The sequence below is a fragment of the Lepisosteus platostomus genome, unplaced genomic scaffold, assembly GCF_059453375.1.
Source record: "Lepisosteus platostomus isolate fLepPlt1 unplaced genomic scaffold, fLepPlt1.hap1 Scaffold_40_H1, whole genome shotgun sequence".
Taxonomy (NCBI): domain Eukaryota; kingdom Metazoa; phylum Chordata; class Actinopteri; order Semionotiformes; family Lepisosteidae; genus Lepisosteus; species Lepisosteus platostomus.
In genome coordinates this window covers 570460-590206 of record NW_028291664.1, presented here as the reverse complement: position 1 = coordinate 590206, position 19747 = coordinate 570460, and the positions used below count along the sequence as shown (strand labels likewise).

General features: G+C 44.2%; 2 non-coding genes across 2 annotated transcripts; one reads left to right on the top strand and one right to left on the bottom strand.

Moving 5' to 3' along the window:
* The first annotated feature begins 7329 nt into the window (after positions 1-7329).
* Positions 7330-7411, top strand: trnas-uga (transfer RNA serine (anticodon UGA)). Its single transcript has one exon. It is a non-coding gene; the product is annotated as a tRNA-Ser (tRNA).
* An 11226-nt stretch (positions 7412-18637) lies between these two features.
* On the bottom strand, positions 18638-18710 carry trnam-cau (transfer RNA methionine (anticodon CAU)). Its single transcript has one exon. It is a non-coding gene; the product is annotated as a tRNA-Met (tRNA).
* Between the last annotated feature and the right edge of the window lie 1037 nt (positions 18711-19747).

Here is a 19747-nt window from a genome sequence, read left to right as displayed (position 1 = left end):
TCCAGGATTTCCGGGAAGTGTTTGCACGGGACGCCTATGACTGCGGGGTGACGGATTTGAACACAGTGCGCATTCCAACGGCCCCTGGTGCCCGCCCAACCTATGTCAGGCAGTATCGCATTCCCCTCACGGCATACGAGTCCATAAAGCAGACGTTGGATGCTCTACTAGAGCCTCAGATCATAAGGGAGTGTAACTCCACTTATAACTCCCCACTGTGGCCGGTGCTGAAACCCAATGGTAAATGGCGTCTGACCATTGACTACCGGCAGCTGAATAAACAGGTTCCTTTGTCACGATGGCCAATGATCTACCTAGATCAGGAGTTAGCCAAGGTGACAACAGCGAAATATTTCACCACAGTGGATGTGGCCAATGGGTTCTGGACCCTTAAGGTAGAACCAACAGACCAGTACAAACTGGCCTTTTCCTTTGGAAACAGGCAGTTTACCTGGAATTGATGCCCCTTTGGGTATTCCAACTCCCCAGCGGAGTTCAACATATTTCTGCACAAAGCCATGAGTGATGCAGCCGCCAGGGGCAACCTGGTCTATGTGGACGATATTCTGATGAGGAGTCAGACCTGGGAAGAACACATGGCCGAGATCAGGCATGTGTTGACCCAGCTCTCCTGTGCAGGGGCCAAACTGTCCCTGGCTAAGGGACAGTGGTGTAGGACCCAAGTGGAGTACGTGGGACTGTTGGTTGGAGCCCAAGGCATACAGCCACAGTCCAGCAGAGTCCAAGCTATCCAGAATATGAAGTCGCCCACTAACCTGTCTGAACTGCGCAGCTTTCTGGGAGTATGTAATTATTCCCAGCAGTTCATTGAGGATTACGCTGAAATAGCAAGGCCCCTCCACAAGCTGTTGCAGAAAGACGTGCCCTTTGAGTGGGGGCCTTCCCCAGAACAGGCTGTGATGGAGCTGAAGCGCAGACTCGGTAGTGCGCCGAGCTTGGCCTACCCTGACAAAAATAAGGTCTTCTACCTTGAAGCAGGGTTCTCAGAGCACTGCCTTGGGGCTGCTCTGAGTCAGGAATATAACCAAGAGTGAAGGGTGGTGGCATATGCCAGTCGAGCCCTGAGCCCAGTGGAGCAAAAGTTCTTGGACTGCGAGAAGGCCCTGTTGTCTACGGTCTGGTCGGTAGAACACTTCCGTAGTTATGTTGGGGGACAAAAGATCATCATCGAATCCTGCCACCAACCTGTGACATTCCTGCATAGCCAGAGACTGAAAGCGGGCAGGGTGTCAAATAGCAGGATTGTGGCATGAATGATGGCCCTACAAGGCTATGAGATAGAGGTACGTTATGCACAGAGCAAGAAAATGTACCTGGGACAGGGCCTGGCTTTGGGCCAAGTGTGTCACGGCTGTGACACTGACATGGAAGCTCCAGAAACAATTCCCGCTGCTGAGCTACCGAACAATCATCGGTACTACGATGAGAACGTGGGCCAGAGCTTACCCATGGCCTATGTTGACGGTTGCTCTTTTCGCCACGAACAGCAGGTGCTAGCAGGGGTAGGAGTAGTCTGGCAAGACAATACTCCCTGTGGGCCGACCCGCTATAAGCTAGGACCAAAGACTAGTCAGTATGCGGAAGTAGCTGGGGTGCTGATCACCCTCCAGCAGGCCCTGACACATGGCCTTAAACAGTTTGTCATCTGTAGTGACTCGAACTACGCCCGACATAGCTTCGTGTCTCACGTTCCGTATTGGAAGGGTAACGGCATGAAAAATGCCCGGGGCAAGGAAGTAAAGAACAAAGAGTTGTTCCTGGCCAGTGACAAGCTCACGACCGAGGCTGGAATGATGGTTTACTGGAGGAAGGTGAAGGGACACTCCCAGGTGAAGGGACCCGACAAAGACGGGAATGATGAGGCTGACCGGTTGGCCAAATCTGGCGCCTTAGAGGGTGAACCCTGGCAGTTCCAGCAGGAATGGCTACCCCCAGAATTCGTGGCTGAGGTCAAGGCGGTCACCCCAAGCAGGGCTAGACAGGATGTCGGAGCTGACCCTCAATCTGTAGTGCTTGGGTCACAGGGTTTTAACACTGATCTTGCGGAAATGCAGAAACAGGACCCAGCAATTGGGCAAATGTATCAGCATATCGCTGACCCAGTGCGTCAACCTCTTTCGGAGCAGGTGCTGAGCCAGTCTCTGGAGCTGAAGGAGCTGGCAGAGGTGAAAGACAACCTAAAAATTATAAAGGGGTTGTTGGTTTGTGTTCCAGTTGCACAAGGTGTCCCAAAGTGGGTAGTTCCTCACTGTCATCGGGGGGTCATGATCCAACACGCTCATGACGAACCCTGTGGGGGTCACCGGGGAATCAAGGCTACATACGACACTATCCAGCAGGTGGCATTCTGGCCTCACATGGGCCAAGACATCGCCGCGTATGTAAAGGGGTGTCTGACGTGTAGCCAGTTCCAACCATCACGGCCCTTGCACCGTGCACCACTCCAGAAAAAGGGCATGACATTCACCTGGTCCAATCTTCAAATGGATTGGGTGGGGCCGCTGGTGAGGTCATCCAGAGGGAACAAATATTTCCTCACTGTTACGTGTGCATTCACAAAATGGATTGAGTGCCTCCCAGCACCCAACGACACGGCAGAGACAACTGCAGTGCTGTTGGTGAACCATGTGTTCAGTCGATGGGGATTCCCCCTGACCGTGGTCTCGGATCGGGGAACCCATTTCACAGCTACAGTAATGGCAACCCTGTGGAATATGCTTGGGGTCAAGACCCAGTTGCATATCTCCTACCACCCTCAATCCTCGGGCCAGGCAGAAAGGGCAAACCGAACGGTGGTTAGTATGCTCAAAATGTTTGTCTCCAACAGCAGTAGGGACTGAGACATTAAGCTGCCCCTGGTTCTGATGGCCATCCGAGCTACGCCCCATTGCTCTACGGGGGTCCCACCTTTTGAGATGATGACAGGTCGGAAGATGACTCTTCCCCTACACTGTCTTTATGGGGTGGAGGACCTGAGCACGACGGGGGCTGCTACGGCCCATCAGTATGTGTCAGACCTGCGAGCACATCTGCAGGCAACCTTTGCTTTTGCCCAGAACAATCTGGGAAGGAGTGCAGAGGGTAGGAAAGCATACTATGACTGAAAGGCAGTTAACCAGGAACTCCAAGTAGGAGACAAGGTCCTGTACTTCCAATTTGCCAAACCCACAGGGGTGGCCCGGAAGTTCTTACCCAGTTGGACAGGACCCCACGAGATTGTCGATAAGGTATCACCGGTAGCTTATCGAATTCAGATTGAGAAGGGAAGGCAATCTCTGGTCTACAAGTGGGTGCATCGCAACCACCTCCGGTTGTATCGCCCACCTCAAATGGCGCCGGATAACACAGAATAGGGTTAAACGTCCAAACCCGATCAAAGAGGGGGGTGCCCCTTTGTAGCTGCAGGTAGTTAGGTACTGTACTGTAGGTCCTGCTAGGAAAATATATTCAAAATTATAGTGGAACTGTACCATGTGCCTCATCTATGTTCCAGAATGGGAATCCTAAAACTGCCACGGCTGGTCCTGACAGTACTGTGGATCGCCTCGACACAGCCCCTTGAAGTTGTGGAACCTGGTCCTCCTACCGGCATAGTCCTGCAGGAAACCATAGTCCTCTTCATGGAAATCTTTATGGTACAATCTTTTTTTTTTCTTATAAAATATACTTTATTCCGAAAAAAAACACATCTCAAAAGGAAACATCTCACACGATAACACTCCACAAAATTAAAACATCGGCGGAACGGCGGTGATTGTCCGTTATCAATCCTTGCAAGGGTGGGCGGATTTGCGCTATTATGAGAGTCCCTCCAAACCCTACCGCTTGCTGTAAACCATTAATCCCTGTACAGGGTCCATAGGCCTTTCCAGCGCTCCTTTGCCGTGGGGAAACCCCATTTAGCAACGTCGCGCTTCATCCTCCTCCTGAGGTCCGCCAGGATCCTCTCTTTCAGCTCCCTCGCTCCCCACTTGTTGTTGTGCCGGATGAGATTGTTCCTCGCGTCCCACAGGCCTTTCTTTGTGAGGGACAGCAGCAGCCACATCAGGAACTGCGTCCCCCTGTCCAGTCCGGTAGGTGCCAGCCCCAGCAGAATGTACTGGTAGCTGAGCACCGCATTCGTTTCCAGGAGTTGCATTATGTTGTCCATTCTGCCCCACGCCGCCTTGGCGAAGGGGCAGCTCCTTCACTTTATTAAGATACTGAAGAAAGATGTGGAGACGGGGTTTGAATTTAATCCTTTCTGTAGGGGGTTTAGACTTTCAAGTCACAAGCTGGGGTTTATGGCAGGAAAGGGGGGTTAACTGATAAGGATTGCAGATGCAAGCTAGGAACCCCCTGGGTGTAATGTTAAACTGACCATTTGTCCAGAACATCGTAAACTGGCCAAATACCATGAACCCCCCTCTTTACCATCAGACCGAGTGACGTCAGAAACGGAGAAGAAAACACTATATAACCCAAAAGTTTGTAACAGTACGGGGAACAATACTTCGGTTTTGTTGTTTCTTGCGGGAAACAAGACTTCGGCTTTATTGTTCCTTGCATGCAATAAACTCATCTGTTTTACTTCATCTCGGGATCAAGAACCTTATTTCTTCTGTTACAACAATACTTAGAAGACAAAGATACTGTATCAATTTATGTTGCATTAGCCTGATTATGATTAAAAAAACACATATAATTAAACACGCGTTTACGATTTAAATCAAAACACGATTTAAATCAATATAAATGTTTATATTGTAACGCATACTGTCCAGCCTCCATTTCTCTATAAAAATTTACTCTATTACACACACACACACAATAGAAGCAGGAAGCAGAAGCAGTGACCATTGTCAGAAGGGAAGAAGGTGACTATTCATTGTTATCAAAAATGACTTAGAATCGATCATGTTGTGATATTTTGAAATATAAAAGTCAATTGATTGTTCATAATATTGCTATTCTATTTTTTCGAAGAAATGTTTGTTAAAAGAAGAGTCCAGCACCAGCTGGATTTGAACACACAACCTGTGAGTTGGTAATCGCGCACGTAGACCAGTAGGCTACAAGGGAAGTCGCATGAAGATGGAGGCGAAACAGCCCTACACAGCCCTGTCGCAGTACACGAATATAATCATATCGTTATTAAATTCTTTAGATACGCGATTCCATATTATATTAGCAGAAAAGCTTAAAACTACCACTTTTTCACACGCTATTTCACATGCTAGTTAAATACTTCGATGCTTAAAATCGTTAGGGAGAAATGGAATACCGGTGTGTATTTTTCCTTTAAAGTACCGATTCCTGGAATCTGACTGGCTGACACCCTTCTGAAGTGGTTCCATAAAATCTGGTATACGGAAAAGAAAGCGTTGATAAAAAAGCCTGGATTCTCATGTATCTCATACAAGTATCTTTTAAAATAGTCTTTGCTGTGCTCTTGAGGATCCTTGTGATATTTTGAGCTCTAGTTGAATGATAAGTGTCGCATTTTAAATCATTTTCGTAGTTAAAAATTATGAAACGCCCTGTTAAAAGCAAGGGAGTTTTTATGCCCGTTGAACTAAAACAAAATGCCTGACAAAGTATGGCTTGGACAGATTCCAAGTGCTTGTACAAATGTGCTAAAGAAATTATACTTTGAGTATACAGCTTGTCCAAAGTCATTCATTATTAATACTATTAGTAATATCTTCGGTAAAGGCTTTGATGCATAAATATTTCTGATAAAGGTAGGTTGTGTACTTCTGTCCAACTGAGCAATCTTGCTTTCATAAAATATACCAACATTTTAATGACTAATGATTAACATGCTGTAATACACAGTTCAAAATTAAAAGCTCAAATGCTGTACATGAGAGGTTAAGCTCCCCCTGGCGGTTTTACAAGGTGACGCCGGATAGTTTCCAGCATGACGTCAAATGACGCGATTAACCGCGTGATACCGCGTGATACCACGACACACCGACCGGGGTATGCCGCGAAATACCCCACCCATTTTGAATGGCTGCATCTGTATATAGTACAGTTTGCATACAGTACTGTGTTTATGTTCCTAAACTGATCTCTTTTATGAGCAGGTGAAAGGCATGGTGAATAGGAGATTTTCAAAAATTACTGTGCTTTGCATGATTGGAAACAAATGCGTGATTGCGAAATGCTGTGGTGTTACTTTTACAAAGACGGTCGATGAAAAAAAGAATGTGGACCAGGGCAATACTTTGAGTTTACAGCTTGTCCAAGGTCATTCATTATTAATACTATTAGTAATATCTTCGGTAAAGACTTTGATGGCGACAGCTCAAACATGAGAGGATGAGTTTATTAGCTCCACCTTGTGGAAATTCCGGATACTATTATTTTAATTGCGGTACTATAGGAGAATTTACGGTAAGTCGTGGTAGACTGAGTAAAGCGCACCGCAAAATATTGCGGTATCGCCCGCTTGTTTTGAATGGCTGCATCTGTAAACCACAGCTTAAAGAAGAGCACCATCTCAGTGCCATACTAATGTAAATGAAGTAATACTAAGACATGTTCTTATGGATTTGTCTTACCTTGAGATATGTAATTGGATTTCAGGATTAACTTCCACATTCAATGTACTGGTGATTCTTTGCCTGGTCAGTACCTGGGTGGGAGACCTCCAGTGAACAATTAAGCTTGCTGCTGGAAGTGGTGTTAAGAGACTCTTAGGATCTTCCAGAGGTGTCTGTCCAATAGCACTAGTTGCCTTAGAGCTGGCTCAAACATTGCTCAAGAGTCTACCTTTCACAGATGCGCAAAGATGAATGATGGGGGTGCACGCTTCAAGGAGCCTTCCAACTGTAGGGACTGATTAGAGACGATCCGTAGCATGTGTTCGTTTCCATATACGCCCCGTGTCTCAACGGTAGGACAGAGTCAAATACTGCCTCGACACGTAACAGCGTTATATTAAACTGCAGGACTTGAGGGCTGTTTTGTTTGAATGTTCAAGGCATTGGTAAGAGCGTAGGTCAAGGGCCATTGGTGCATCTCCTGTAACTGGACTAAAAATGCTATTCAAAGTGCAGTGACTAAAATCGTCGTCCACATGTCTCCGTTGTTGATTGCTTTCTGTCTAAGAACGTTCTGTTTTCATGTCCGAACGGGGAGACTTTATCATTCCAACTTGAAGCCACCCTTAAGTCCTCTGAGGTGTGTGTGTGTTTGCACGTATGGCGTAAAAGGTTTCTTAAACGGAGAGCGAACTTGAAAAAAGTTGCCTCCGCCGCCGCCGCCGCCTCGCACTCCCTGTTCGATTGTAGCAAGAAGGCAGCGGCCGCGGCGCTCGCTGTTGTTGTGGCCGAGTGGTTAAGGTGACGGACTTGAAATCCGTTGGGGTCTCCCCCCGCAGGTTCAAATCCTACCGACTACGGCGTCCTTTGCATTTGGTTGCGTGGGTGCGTGTAAAAGGACAAGTGCCGTTTCGTTTTCGCTGGGACCTTTAACACTCTAAATCGCCTGGACCCGCAGCCTGTGAAATCGATTCTTCAGCACCCACGAAGGACGCTTTGCAGCTGGACACAGATAACGATGCTTTTCTGCAACGAGCTTTCCAGCTGAATTTTCTCGGCAGCTCCGTACTGAACCTGTTCTCCATTGCAACATAGCGGAGGCTCGTCACGTCTATAGCAAGGCTGTGTAGGACCGCATACGCCACAGTGACTTGTACACAGACCACATGAAAGGCAAGCAAAATACCCTTTTAAAATTCCAAAGACTCACAAGGTCAGAGGAACAGCGATGACCTGAACAGATCTGTTACAGAAGTCTAGGTTGACCTTTTTAGAGCTGTAATTGCATTTTTGTTTAATAGAAGATCAAATCTACTCGCATGTACCAGCACCTTACAGTTTATTGATGTTAATTCTGTTTAAGTAATAAGATTGCTAACGATGTTGGACTTTAGTCAGTGTTTTTTAGAACAAATTGCTTACACTTCTGTAAGGAATACGCAGTACGTGCCTTTGTCAGTCATTGCTCACCATACCTGTAACTTTCTTATCTAACTCACTTCCTCAAATGGTGAAGGTCCACAAACATAAATGAAAAAAAAACCCTTGTTGTAGATGAGGTGCACAAAAAAGCAGCCCCTGATAGTGTATAACACATTTATACTATTGCAGAGACACATGTAACATATATATATATACTGTATATATATATATGAAACAGAAATAGAAACAGAAACAGGAATCGCTTACTCACCTGGAGAATCTCTGTAGGAATATCTAGCATTTATCAATGGAAATAAAAGCTGCTTTAATACAGTGCATGTTCAAACTCAAACCCTCAGCTGCTGTTCTTGTTTGTTTTGGGACAAATTGCAACTGAGCATCGCATGAGCCGTTACGTACCCTTATCTGTTAGGGAATTTCAAGGGAGGAGTTAGGTCAGAATGGCTAGGCTGCAAAACAACAAGTAAAGATTTATTCCAAGATGAAACCTTGTGGCGGTTTTCTTATCTTTTCAGCATGGACTCAACTTTTACGTGTTCCTTATATGCTATATATGTATATATTAGCACCAATGTCGTTCTTAAAAACTAACATGAAATTGTCAGGGACATTCAGCTATATACAAAGACGAGACAGACAAAGTAATAATTCTATATTAACGTGGCCTACATATTGACGCAATGATCGAACTAACTGACATGTTCTGATTCAGATCCCCTGCAGTTCATGCCAATTAGAACAATAGCAATGCTGAGTCCTCCCAACCCTACTGAGCACAAATTCAGCTGCTCTCCAGTTCTGTTCTGCATGTTTTTTCATTGCAATTGAGCTCGGAGCTGGAGATGATCTCCATACAGTTCTGTGTTAACTAGCCCACACTTGCGTGCTAATTTAAGGGTTGTGGCAAATGCTTTTCTATAGTTCATATACATGACGGCAACCTGTTACCGAGGAACCTGAGAGGTTTAAAAGCCTCACGAGCCAGGCAGGACTCGAACCTACAATCTTCTGATCCGAGGTCAGACGCGTTATCCATTACTCCACTGGCCCATAGAACATGCACTTGCACTCCACCACAGAGAGCTCTACACTGCTACCAGTAGTACACTTCCCCATCTAAATTTTCACAGCAAGAAACTTGTGTTTCCTACTATTTTTATCAGGTTTAAAATATCATCTCCTTAAAACAGAAAAAGTGTTGATGTGTCGTGCTGAAATTCCGATTGATTTTGAATTAAAAGAAAAAAGGTTTTCTTCCAAAACACCGTGAAATTGTCACATCTTGCAGACAATAGGTGTATTCCATGTTGAAAAGAGAAGAAAGAAAACCATGGAACCTTTAACAGGTGTGAGGCTTCTTCAGGTGTGAGAAGACCTCACGGCCGAAACGTTGTGGTTCCTTTCTTCTCTTTTCAGCATGCAATAAACCTATTACTTGTTCCTTTGCAGCCGAGGCATGCTGACATAGCTACCCAGCTGAACATCTTGCAGACTCTACTTCTCTCCTGTAGAAGTAAAGCAGGGCTTGCTGGGTGAGCTTTTGCTCCGGTATGTTAGGTCACGTGTCATGTTAAATCACTTCTTCTAAACACAACATTTGCTGGTGCTATCTTTCCCCATGAAAAGAGACATTTCCCTTACAGTACATGACATATCGTTTTTTTTCTATCAATAAGTATAGAAATAAAACAAAAGAAAAAATGTTGTCGCCAAAGAATGCACAGCTCTGTCGCCTTGGGGAGGTGTCAAGGGCATTGAGCTCCATGGACATGAGAAGTGCCAGATAAATGCCATTTCTCATCATTTCTCTTGGCGTCAGTTCTGCTATTAAATGGGAAAGAGGCAACGGGCTCAGAGATTATGTTAAGTGCACACCGAGCGCAGATGTGTCCAAGTGTCTGTAAAAGTGCGGTGCTCCCTAGTGGCTTAAAGTGCCTGCCTAGTAAGCAGGCGATCCTGGGTCTGAATACCAGCTGTGCCTCTCTCCGTGTCTTGTTGTGCCAAATGTATCATTTCAGACAAACATGTACAGCTTGGTTCAGTTTAATGCAAGAATTCATTTCCTTTCTGGAATAACTTGTTTTTGAAGAAATCCATACATTTTGTGAAAGATGAAATCAATTTCTTGGTTGTCAGTGAAAAAATATTGCTGGCTACAAGAAGCGCAAACGATTGTTTTCTTTGACCATAAACCTGCAAATGTAGGGAGCACAAAAGGCCGTCAGTCTCTGTGGAGCAATCGGTTAGTGCATTTGGCTGTTAACTGAAAGGTTGGTGGTTCAAGCCCCTCTGGTATGCGTGTCTCAGTTTTTCCAATGTAAACATCATCACCATCGCTAAAGAAGATGGCGCAGAAGGCTCCACAGCCGAAACGTTGTGCTTCTTTTTTTCTCTTTTCAGCATGGAGTAAACCTTTGCTTTATCCTTTGCAGCCTAAGCATGCTGACGCAGCTACCTTTCTCTTAACGCGCCTCAATCATTATTCACCAAAACGATCAGCAGAATAAGTCGCCTTTGTGGTGATGTCACTCCTCTGCTTCACAAATGTCCTTAGTGACGGGCCATTTCTTTCTGCCATTTTTCCGGAGCGGTTATTGATTGCTCCATCATTTCCCTCTTACTTTCCATCACTAGATTGAAAAAAAAAACAGAAACAGGCTGACAGGACGACAATCAAATTGCAAAAACTCATCAAAGCACTCGATAGAGTATTTGAATCCACAAGTAGCTACGAGCAACTTTGTCTTGGCTTGCATGAATGTCGGAAAATGTCAAAAAGAAAAAGATGGTGGCTTTTTCATATTCGTTCTTTTATTTTTAGCTCGTTGGCTCTTCTGTCCATTGTCCTCCTGCCTGGCTCTTGACCTGTGACTGTCTGAACGCACACAGTAGACTTTCATGCGGGGGATTTGTCCTGAGCCTCTGTGAAAGACCCACCCACCCCCATAAATAACTGCTCTAGAAACACATGAATGCAAAACTAAACCACAGCTTAAAGAGGACCTTGTCATGACCGCCAGGCAGTTAAGACCAACTCTTAAGCGATCTAATCAGCACCAGCAGTGGGTGATTATTAACAAACGCTGCCGCACGAGTTAACCCACCTGCACACACTCCACCGTGCGGTACACAGTGCTATTTTTACCATCTTTACCTGCTTCCAGCTGACCGGTATTGAGTCTATTCCTTGAGAGCTCTACCTGGCGTTTTTTCCATTACCTCGTTTATTCTGGATATTGGACTCCCCTTCTGCCTTTTTGACTTTGGACCTCGCCTCTCACCTCGGACTGTTTGCCACCAGTGTTCTCCCTGGATTACGACTTACCTTACGCCTCTTGACCACGAAACAAAGCAAAGCAGAGCAAAACAAAACGAACAAACGAAAACCCTCACGTCCCGCACTTGCATATAACGCCATTACGTGCCCAAGCGGTATTGTACGTCATCCTAGCACTGCACCCCGGGGTGTACGGTATATGGGAACGAGCACACGCCACCAATCGTCTCGAATCACTCCCTACAGCTGTAAGGCGCCTTGAAGCGTGCACCCCCAACTTTCCTCTTTGCCCATCTGTGAAAGGTAAACTCTTGAGCAAACTCTGAACCAGCTCTAAGGAAACTAACCCGATTAGACGTTACTTTGACTCATCTTTTTACGCTCAGTGCTGGATTGCTCAAACTCCAGCTAGGGTTAGGGTTAGCATTCCCACGCTACTTAGACACTTTGTTTACGCTCAGTGCTGGATTATGGGGACTTCAGGACGAGTGGGTATTTTCTCCTATCTGTCAATTCTGTTTTGTTTTGGAGACTCTTGGTTGCCTATGTTGTACAGTGCAGCGTGAAGGAAACATTTTCCAAAACTGTGTCAGCTCAAAAGTTAACACTTAAGCAAGTGTTCTCATAACTTTAGGAGGTTTCGTGAAAATGCTACAGGCGTGCCAAAATCGTTTTTTTAAATTCAAGGTGACTTTACCGCGGTTTTCATTTTCAGATTGTGAATCAAAAAAGGCATTTAATTAAACACACGATTGCGATTTTAATCAATTACTGTATTGATTGAAAGATACATTCTGTACAGATACAGTACAGTCACATTCTCCTGTCGTCCAGTGGTGTAAAACGAATTAGCAGGTGCTTGAGATAACATCCCACTGAGTGGAATGTTCTCATTTGTTATCAAGTGTAAAAAGAGGTGATAATTCTTAATAATTCCGTGTCGCATTAACTAACCTCTTCAGTTTATTCCGCCAGACAGTACATTAATATAATTATATCATTATTAAGTTGTTTAGATACGCAATTCCATATTATATTCCCTGTTAATCAAATTCTAAAAGTATGCATTTGTTAGATAACAAGCGAATTCACAGAAAAGGTTAAAATACTATCACTTTTCACAAAGTATATAATCCTAATATGGTCAGAAGGAGCACGTAAAAATGTTTCCCAAATAACAACATGTAAGACTTTGATGCTTAAAATGTTTAGGGAGAAATGGAATACTGGTGTGTATTTTTTTCTTTAAACTACCAAGACCAGCAATATACAGTACAGTTTACATACATTAATATGTTTATATTCCTAAATTAAAATCGTTTATGAGCATGTGAAAGGCATGGTGAATTGGAGATTCTCAAGATTTACATTGTATGATTGGAAATGAATGCGTGATCGGATCAACTAAATGCTGTGGTGTTACTTTTTGTCAATGAAAAAATAAACTCTTTTCGTTTACAAAGACGGTTACAAAGAATGTGGACCAGGGTAATACTTTGAGCTTACAGCTTGTCCAAGGTCATTCATTATTAATACTCTTAGTAATATCTTCAGTAAAGACTTTGATGCATAAAATATTCCTGCATAATTAAAATATTTATGATAAAGGTGGTAGGTTGTGTACTTTTGTCCAACAGAACAATCTTGCTTTTATAAAATATACCGCCTTTTTAATGTTTAATGATTAACATGCTGTAATACACTGTTTAAATTTAAAAGTCTAAAGAGTATACACCTTAAATTCTTAATTGAATAAAGATTGTCCCTCAGCAGTGATCAGGATTCAAAACTGACGTTTTCTGGTGACAGCTCAAATGCTGTACAGGAGAGGTTAACCTTTATTAGCTCCACCTGGCGATTTTACAAGGTGATTCCGGATACTATTAACATAATCTAATTTGCGTCCGGTATGATGCGGTATACTGCGACACTCCCACCGTGTTATACCGCAGCATACCCCGCTTGTTTTGAATGGCTGCATATGTATATAGACTCTATATATACATTTGGTGCATGCCACAATTTTGGATGGTGGTGGAGGAATAGGGATTTTCTCAACACGGCAGGGACTCCAGTTAAGAATGCTGGGTTTATCTCTGAACTATTAGAAGGTTTGCAGCTACTGACTGAAGTAGCTGTGGTAATGTGTAAATCACATAATAAAGAAATGTTTCCAGTAACTCGAGGGAACAACTTTGCAGATGCAACTGTCAGGTGAGCAATACTTGTAGAACAGTAGTCTGAGACCTCTGTGAAGCAGAGAAATGGACATGGTTAGAAAAGATTATGGGGCTGCAGGATGATGGGGTGTGGAGCTGACAGCACACCAGACGCCCTGCATGCCCTCACAGCCTAATGCCCTTTATAGCCCGACAAATGCACTCTGTTGGACACCCAGGTGGGAGTCAAATGGTGTGCCGGTTACCCAAAACTGGGTGAGAACCGGGTTTGAAGCAGTAACCACTTATGTGGTATCTGGATGTAATGTTTATCAAAGGAACTCAACTCAGTTCAGGTGCGGGTGCAACAGCTCAAAAGGCCTGCTCCTGAGGAACCTTTCAAACCTGGGAAATTGAAAATTGTAAAGGGAAACCTGGGCTCTTATAATCTGTTTTCCCAGTGGGTTGCTGCCACTGCCTCTGTGTCTACCAAACACTTGATAACAGAGATAAGCCCTCGGTGGGCACTGCCCTGCCCCTTGTATTATGATCAAGGAACACACTTCACGGGGAAGGTGTGTCAGGCTGTGGCTGCATTGTTCGGAGTGAGATGGACTGAGATCATCCTCAGTCTGCAGGAACAGTGGAATGAAGGAACAGATCTCTGAAAGATCGACTAGACATCAGACTGAAGGAACGCCATGGGATGCGGGCTGGATCAAACAGAACTGTGTAACAGCCTGTTTGATATCATCACGGGCCAATCAATGAAACTTCCTGGAGGGACGAATTTAGCTGGACGAATGGATTGTTGAATTTGCTAATTCCCTATTGTAGTATTGTAGGTTGCTAGGACTTAGCAAAGCACATCTATGATGAAGAAAAATATATATCATAATTATAATCCAGATGATTGGGGCATTGGTGCATGGCTACAGTCTGTGCTAGGAACATGGAGAGGGTCTCTGGTTCAATACATATTTGTGGGTCTGGTATTATTCGTTATGATCATATCGTTAATATCCTGTTTGAAAAACATGTGGACTAAAGCTGCTGCTTCTGTGCTAATTGTACGCCCTGAAAGGATCATGAAGGTCAAAAAATGATTTCATGGGAAAGGTTCTCTTATCTAGTGGCAGAACCTGATGGGTAGAACAATATAGTTTTAAAGGGGGTTACCCTTGGGAGTGATTCCCCTAGATGCAAATGATTATTGTGGTTTGTTTGTTCATAATAAGATGTTTTGCAGGAACGGAACAAAGAGAAATTTTACAACTTCAGCTAGAATTGTTCTGCAAAACGTCACAGCTGAGGCAGGGGAACAATGTGTAGATTTTTCTAAGAGTTATTACCCAGTTGTTGACCAATCTGTTGACCAATGTTGACCAAAAAAGCCTAAGATTATGCTGGGCTCCAGCCCACAGGGATTTACCTGTGCTGTAAGAACTAATGAGTGAATAAGGAGACTGGATTCTGGTGAAAGACTTCAGGAAAAAGAAATGGTGTTCACTCAGGTGGAGGGGGCTGTACCAGGTGCTGCTGACCACTGCCACTGCTGTGAAGGTCACAGAAATGGTGCCCTGGATTCATGCTTCCCACTGTAAAAAGGTCACAAACGAACTGAGCAAAGCGCAGGAGTGATGTCTCCACAAGGACAGATGGGGATAACCTGCTTGGGACTGATGTGCACAGCCTTTTTCCTTTTTATGTAGAAGCCTGTCACCACCCCAAAAGAGGAAGAATCTAAACACGAAGCCTCTTTGTATACAAACTGGCTGAATGAAACTGATAATGAGGGGGATATGAGTAATTTGTGGTATAAATTTATAAATCATACTGTAAAGTTAAAGAAATGTAATGCATCTTGTTATATATGTGCTTTTAAGCCTCATTCTACAGCCTCACCCATGCGACTTTTTATGAAATGTACTCTTTTATTAATATCACGTTAGAAGGCTTAGACGCTATCAAACAAGAATTAAGGGGAGTTAGATTAATGGCACTTCAGAACAGGTTCGTACTGGACCTTCAAAATGCAGCATCTGGAGGAGTCTATGCTTTAGTAGGAGACTCCTGTTGTACATATATTCCAGCTAATGACGATGATTACGGAAATCTTACGCTCGCTATTCAGCATTTGAAAGAACTAAAAGACAAGGTGAATAAAGAGAGAGGCATAAAAGATACACCGGCTTTTCTCTCCTGGTTAGAATCACTGTTTGAGCCAGGGGGAATGTTTTTCTTTTAAGTTACTAACACCGATTATAGGGGCTGTGATACTTGTCTTCCTGTTTTTATGTTGCTGTATGACATGTATTATTCCAATGCTTCGAAATATGGAAATATGGTACCTAGGGGGATAAACTGTTCATCCTTCCAGTCTGGAGAATTGGCAGCTGTCTGACGTCAGTAAGTGATCCTTAAAAAATTAATAGTTCCATGACAGTGTGCATCACCAGAAAATCAATTTCAATGCATTAAAACTCTTGTTATCCTTCTGATCATTGAAGTGTCATTGCCCCAGCACTGTATACTCTTACTTTTGACGCCTGTCTGAAGTTGGATCCATTTCTAAGAATGGTGACTCACATATCCTCATGCTCAACTTTGGCTCAACCACACAAACTATGAAGTTAATCATCTGCTTTTGCTCCAAGATTTATGTTATTAGGCTCTCTCCTGGGGATTCTCGTGTTCAAACATTGCCCTTATTGTGGATGATCCATGACAGAATTCAGGGAATTCAGAATTCTGATACCTCAGCTCAGATTCTGACTGGGCAGACTGTCATTGCCTGGTGTGAATGTGTGCATATCTGTTTTTGTGCATGTTCTGTGGCCTGTTGTACAGTACATCACAAATGAAAGGGAAATGGAAAACTAAAATAAGACTCAAGTGTTTTATCTTTCATTAACAGTGTTTCATTAGTATCTGTGCTAGATCCTGTCATCCACTGCTTACCACGACAGGCTCTAGCACAGGATAGCAGCTAATACATTTAACAATCTCACTGCACAATGTTGTATATTCAAGGGCTGATCTTCTGTACTTTTTCTTTCACTTTTCATTTCCTGGAAACTCAGTCCTGCCAGGAATAATCTGAGAACAAAATCAATCTGAGTGAAAATCTAAGCAGAGGAAGATTGTTTTACAGAGTCAACAAGGTCTAATTCAAGGTCATCAGCACTAACAACATTCTCTCTGGAGACAGGCGATAAGAAAATTGAAAGTGTGTATTGTTACATAACAGCAGAGACTATGAGTTATGCTATCATGAGAGTGGTGATGGATTTTTTTCATTGCTTAGTTTTGCAGGTTCTGTACATTTGAACATTCAAAGTGACTAAAGTAAAGGAGTTTTCCCTTTTTACCACATAATTCCCAAAGATCAACACTTATAGAAAGCCTAATTCCAGCCAAGATTCAATTACTGTCTCTCAGGCATCCCAGCAGTGGATTTCATGACTTCAGACAGCCATCTTTATCAGTGGAGAACTCAATGCTCTGAGGTTTACTGGCAGAGTCTCACACTGGGTAATATGTTGGTAAATAATGTCCTATGGAATTCTACTATTGATAAATTCTACTATGGAACTGCGATGTGTCCTGAAAAAATCTTCTATGATAGTGGTACAGTCCATCACACCCCACCTACAGCCTTTAAAAGAGAAAAAAAAAATTCTGATATTATGGTGGAAAAAGAGCCCTGGAATCTTTGTAGAAGGACAAAAGACGGAAAGAACGGGCAGTGTAACCATGGCGAAGAGAAGGGAAATATTGGAGAGAGCTTTTTTCATACACTTTTTATCATTGTTTTTCCAGGTCAACAATGATCAACAAATATGGGCAGGCGTCCTGTGCCAAATCCAATCTACCTTTCTTCCAAGCATACAGGAATGTCAGTGAATTAAATATTGACATATGAAAATACCCAAAAATATGCAATCACACATATGCAGTTTGAGCAAACATAAGACAATACCCAAGTACCACAAACTACCAGGCATCATTAGCAGTTCAGGTGGGGAGCTGTGTCAGCATGCGTAGGCTGCAAAGGAACAAGTAATAGGTCTATTCCATGCTTAAAAGAGAAGAAAGAAAACACAACATTTCAGCCGTGGAGCCCTCACACCTGAAGAAGGCTCCACGGCCGAAACGTTGTGTTTTCTTTCTTCTCTTTTCATCTAGTGTCATTAGCCAGTTCCTGTCAAAATAAAATAGAAATGGATAACATTCTAGAGAGAGTTTGAAATACCAAGGTACAATTTAAAACATATTTCTTCCACTACAACCACAATATTTTGGAGAGATCGCTGAGCCTAACTGTTCTGGCATGCCCGTTAGCCTCCGTCCTGCTTCAGCAATGAATGCAACGGGGCACATTCTGAGGGAGATGCGGTCAATCAGGTTGCAGGAAAACCACGCTATGCTTTTTTTTGAGATCCTGAAAAGGACAGAGGGGCCATGTATATGTGTGCAGCTGGATATGTAATTGCAGGTGGCGTAGCAAATTCTGCTGAAGCCCCACTGCCTGGTGTGGACGGTAGCTGTGCATGTTGCAGCAGAATTGTGCATGTGAGATCAAGGGGGCATGTCATGTGTTTGAGCACTTCACTCCCTTCCGGAAGAGTCCCAAAAATTTGTAAGTTCTTTGGATGACCTGTGGACCGATCTTTCACGATGAAGAATTCCTTAAGAAGAATAGATCTCGGCCCACCATCCCAATGCCTCCATCTCAAAACAGCAACCTCCCACTGCCCTTAGTCTGCAAGGCAGTCCTTTCAAGTGCGATGATGATGCCGGGACCTTCGTTGCCTATTGTACGAGCTGAACTTTTGTGCTCATCAATTCAACGCTCTTTCCATCAACTCATCTTGTCTTTTGACGCTTCGTGTTTTGTGCTCCTTTGACTATCGGCATATCGGGTGACTGCAAACACTGAAGTTCTTGCTTACGGAGTGTGGAACAGTGTTTTCAAGTGATTGCTGTTCTGTCATGTTGACGCCGAGTGAATCTTTCTTTGGCAACATGGGCAGGCTGACAGCAAACGTAATGGCAAATTTCTTGACTTATTTCTGAATGTGAATGTTCTTTAGAAAAGGGATGCGGCGTTGCTTCTCCCCCGTGTAAAGGTCACGCATTCCAGATGTGGTTATGAGCGAACAGTTGCCGCAAGTGTTTGAAAAGAGCAAGAGAGGAAGCAGCCCTGCCCCGTGTGAGGATCAAACTCAGGACCTTCAGATGATGAGACTGACGCGCTACCAACTACGCCAACGAGGCCAGCTGCAGTGCACAGCCGGAAAGTTTGCCTCATATGGATTTCAGTCGCCCGTTCCCTAATCTTTAGACGCCCTCTGCTGGATGTTGCATTTGCCTTTTGATCTCACCGATACTTTTTTGGTCTGTTTCTGTTGCGAGTCCGTTTTTCAGATCTCACCTAGCACAAGTCTCTCTGGCTGAAGTGGCCTCTCTGCTTCAGCATCGTGCCCTCACTCAGCCATTAAAAACGTCACTCGGACTTCTGACATGCTGACATGAAATGTCAAGAGAGAGTGGCGGAGACGCTTAAGGCAGAGAGAAGATGAAGAGGGGGCGTGGCTGCGAAATGATTGACAGCTGCATGACACTCTCCATGCAAGGTGTGACCACAGGCTAAAGGACACCTTTCGGCACATCAAGCTCTAAGCACACACCTGGAGGACGTGGGAAATGATCCCGCTACCTCTCGTATGCAAAGCGAGCGCTGTACCATGCAAGCTAACCCCCCTCGCTGGGGCTCATGCCTCGGTGTCGCCTAGTGCCGCTTGTTCCCCTCTTACCGGGTGCAGTTCACTGCCCTTCGTCTGCAAGGCAGTCGTGTAATTGCGGCTTTCTTGACTTATTGATGAATGACGCCTCTCCCCCGTCCTCAAGCTCGCTGACAGGATAAAATAGAAAGTGCTGCCGTGGCTCATTGGTTTAGGGGTATGATTCTCGCTTAGGGTGTGGGAGGTCCTGGGTTCAACTCCCGGCTGAGCCCTTGTGTGCTCTTTTTGTCCTCGTCCACAAGACTGGGAACTGATATCCACATCACCTTGCAGCATCTGCTTATGGCAAACGATGGAATGTGACTAATGACTGAACGAGCCTGGTGAATACTCATCACGTGGCACAATGAGAGCGTGCAGTCAGCTGTCCAAGGCAGCAACCTCATTGCTCGTTCAAAAGAACATGTACTGAAAACTCATCACCACTATGTCGTAAATGAGCACCGCGATCGCTTGTTGTCATGCGTCCTTACTTAGGAAATGCAGAAGCAAAAACTGCCCTCTCTTAGC